The sequence below is a fragment of the Anarrhichthys ocellatus genome, unplaced genomic scaffold, assembly GCF_004355925.1.
Source record: "Anarrhichthys ocellatus isolate YVR2014 unplaced genomic scaffold, GSC_Weel_1.0 scaffold4277, whole genome shotgun sequence".
In the NCBI taxonomy this organism is placed as follows: Eukaryota; Metazoa; Chordata; class Actinopteri; order Perciformes; family Anarhichadidae; genus Anarrhichthys; species Anarrhichthys ocellatus.
This window is the reverse complement of record NW_022284251.1, coordinates 1-3,239: the sequence shown is the minus strand read 5'-3', so window position 1 is coordinate 3,239 and position 3,239 is coordinate 1. Positions and strand designations below refer to the sequence as shown.

Here is a 3,239-nt window from a genome sequence, read left to right as displayed (position 1 = left end):
TTAACAGGAAGAAAGGAAGAACCCTTCAGGAGAGCAACAGAGGAGGATCCCTCTCCCCGGATGGACAGAAGTGAGATAGATGTCATGTGTACAGAATGAACAACATAACAGAGTTACAACACGTTCAATGCATATGATATAAATCATACATACAATGACAGAAGCAATAGCAGTAGTAGCAGCTGAGAAACGAGAGTCATGTTCAAAAGGTTAGCATCTGCACCAGAGTCAGTGAAGGCTGAGCGTGAATCACCTTTCCAAGTTCATGATCCGGCTCACCAGCGCCTTCTGGATGTCTTTTACTGGACAGGAGACAAAATGGCTGTCCTGGCTGCAGTACTAACACCTGTTTTCAGGTCACTAGTACAAGCAAACTTGAACCCAAAAGTTAGAATGTTATCAAGAAGCTCATGATGTCACTACTACTGAGGTCCATAGAAATACATGAGTAATAGGCTGCTCTGGGCCCGACTATCTCGCCATATTAGCCGAGATTCTTCCAGATTGGTGGAACACCATCCTGTCAAGTTTTCATGATGTTTGCTTTAATTTACGGGTTGGACGGTTATACAATGGAGCTAACTCGTTTTATTATCTTGTTTTTTAGAGGGGCAATAAAGTCGAGTGTCAATAGCAGTAGTAGTAATAGTAGTAGAAGTAGCAGCAACTGTAATAGTAGTAGTAGTAGTAGTAGTAGTAGTAGTAAGAACATACAGTGAGTGTTGGGGGCTTTTATTTACACAAAAAAAGCCTCATTCTCAGGTTGCTTTGAAGGTAGTTCGTCAAAGGGACCCTTTTCTGAAAGGGTGGGGTTGAGTGAGGGGGAGACAGTGGACGGAGGTCTTGGGTGCTCAGGTGAACCACAGAGCGCATGTGCATTATCTTGTGCGGCCATTCCAAACCTGTGGGAATCGGTTTCCAGTCATTATGGGAGGTACCTTGAGAAACTACCCCTCCTGTTATGTTGCGGGTCAAATTGACCCATTTCGAAGTTTGAAAATCTAGAAAATATATTTTAAAGTACTTTTTCTGTATTAAACTTCTTCTGCTTGTCTTAATTAGTGTAATCGACCTAAAAAAAAAGGTTAATATCATGAATTTGCAACCCCCCCCCCCTGCAGGTTTATATTACAGAGATGATGTTCGGGTCATTTTGACCCGGCAGTGAAAGTGGAGGCTACAAGGGGTCAGAAGGGTCAAGTTTAGACCATTTCTTTCTTTGAAAATGTAAGACAAAGTATTTCTTACTCCCTCCCACCATGTTTCACCCCATTTCTCTCACACACACACACACACACACTCTTTCTCACTACCCGACCCGTGCGAGAAATACAGATACTATTTTGACTTTGGGACTTCGGGAACCTTTTATTTCCTCGAGGGAAAACTCCGCTCACACTTAGCAGGGGAAAGCAGGGTGAAACATACAGAATGGTTGCTTGGGAGTCCAACCAACATTACACTCTGCAGATACATACAACACAGCAGCTTACTGTAGGACAACATGAGCAACAGAGACAAAAGGATGAAAGCCCTGGAGGCTCTGGAGCACATCCTTGATCACGACAGTGAAATAGAGGAGGATGTGTCTGAAGATGAAGACCATCTTGAGGTCAATTCAGATTATAAATCCTTCCTTTAAAGGGAAGGATTTAAAGCAGCAGGAATGCTGTACATTAGGTAGGTTTGAAAACATTAAGTGCAGCATTTTATAAAAAAAAAAAACGACATTACATTACAGTCATTTAGCAGACGGTTTTATCCAAAGCAACTTACAATAAGTGTATTCAACATAGGTATTCAAGAGAACTACTAGTCAAAATCAAACACTTAGTCAGTAATTCCACACCCAAGATGACAGAGGTTCCTATCTTGTATTCCAGCAATGAGACCTGCCTTGTTTTGCGTAATATGGAGCAGCTAACTTACTTAAACTACTTCTTAGTTTCACTCGTAGTGGAGAGTATTGGTGTTTCATAATGGTATGAAGAGGCTTCTCAAACATGACAACAACCAAATTTCAGGTAAAATTGCAAATACTTTGAAATAGAGTATAAACTGGAGTGATACTGTTGATATTCTACTTAGTTTATACTACTCATAACTAAATAAATACCATTACTGCCAACCAATACAAACATTCTGTTTGGTAAGATTCCAGTAAAATACAAAACACTGTGCAGAGCAGTAGCATGTCACATGATCATGTGCAGACGTGGGACTTGCACATCTTTAGGACCTAAGAGCACATAAGAGAACAATACGTAGCATCAACAGTCAATCTAGAGTGCATGCAGAGCTACTCTGATGAAGACTCATGCTGGAGAAAAAGCAGACAGTCTGTCGCAAGGTGGAGTGTTCTCTTGCACCGCTGTGTGCTGATCCACTACTAGTGTGGGTTCACATAACTAATAATGGTCATGGACGTTTTGACATGTACCATACAGCCACAGTGTGTTTCCCACTTAAGATGGAAGGTGAGGTGTCACAGAGACTGGTGGAAGATTAGAGGTCAGTTTTCAGAGGAGTCGGTCTCTTCCGTGGAACCATCGCTTTCCACCTCCATCTTCCTCCTGTGGTGGATGTTCCTCCTGGGGGAGGCCCTCCTCTGCACCTCCTTCAGCCCCCCCACCGCACTGCCGCTGCTGTTGCTGCCAGGACTCACTGAGATCTGGGCGATTCTGGACAGCACCGGAAAAAGGAACGAGTTATTAAGAGAAGAGAGGAAGATAGGAGAACAACACAGCAAAGAGGACAGGAAGTAAAGGCCAGAGACAGCAAAGAGGACAGGAAGTAAAGGCCAGAGACAGGAAATGAGGACAACTAAATGAGAAAACAGCGAAAGGAAAGAACAAGAAAAGCATGTCTGTTAAAAAAATGTGAGAAAACCTAAATGTGTTTGTGTATTATGATACTGTCATCCTGTGCAGTGTACAGTAAACTGTATGTGCTCTCACAGTTTGTCCAGTTCCTGGTCCATCTCTGGATCAATGAGGAACTCTGCCATGCTGGGTAATGCTCCTGTAGAAAGAGGGACGAAAGACAACGTTCAGCTTATTACTGCATATTCCCTGAATGTGATTGAATGGAATTATTCTGTGTCACTTTGTCGCCAACCATGCAGCTCTACGGAGCTTTTCAGCCTCTTCTAAACTAAGTGAGCTGCTAGCTGGTGAACACAGTGGAGGATCTAGCTGCTAGCTGGTGAACACAGTGGAGGATCTAGCTGCTAGCTGGTG

General features: G+C 42.9%; 1 long non-coding RNA gene across 1 annotated transcript; it reads right to left on the bottom strand.

Moving 5' to 3' along the window:
• Nucleotides 1–1,348: 1,348 nt before the first annotated feature.
• LOC116379418 (uncharacterized) lies at nucleotides 1,349–3,225 on the bottom strand. The gene is made up of 2 exons (XR_004212418.1): nucleotides 2,958–3,225; nucleotides 1,349–2,681 (listed from the first exon to the last, which is right to left on the bottom strand). It is a non-coding gene; the product is annotated as an uncharacterized LOC116379418 (long non-coding RNA).
• Between the last annotated feature and the right edge of the window lie 14 nt (nucleotides 3,226–3,239).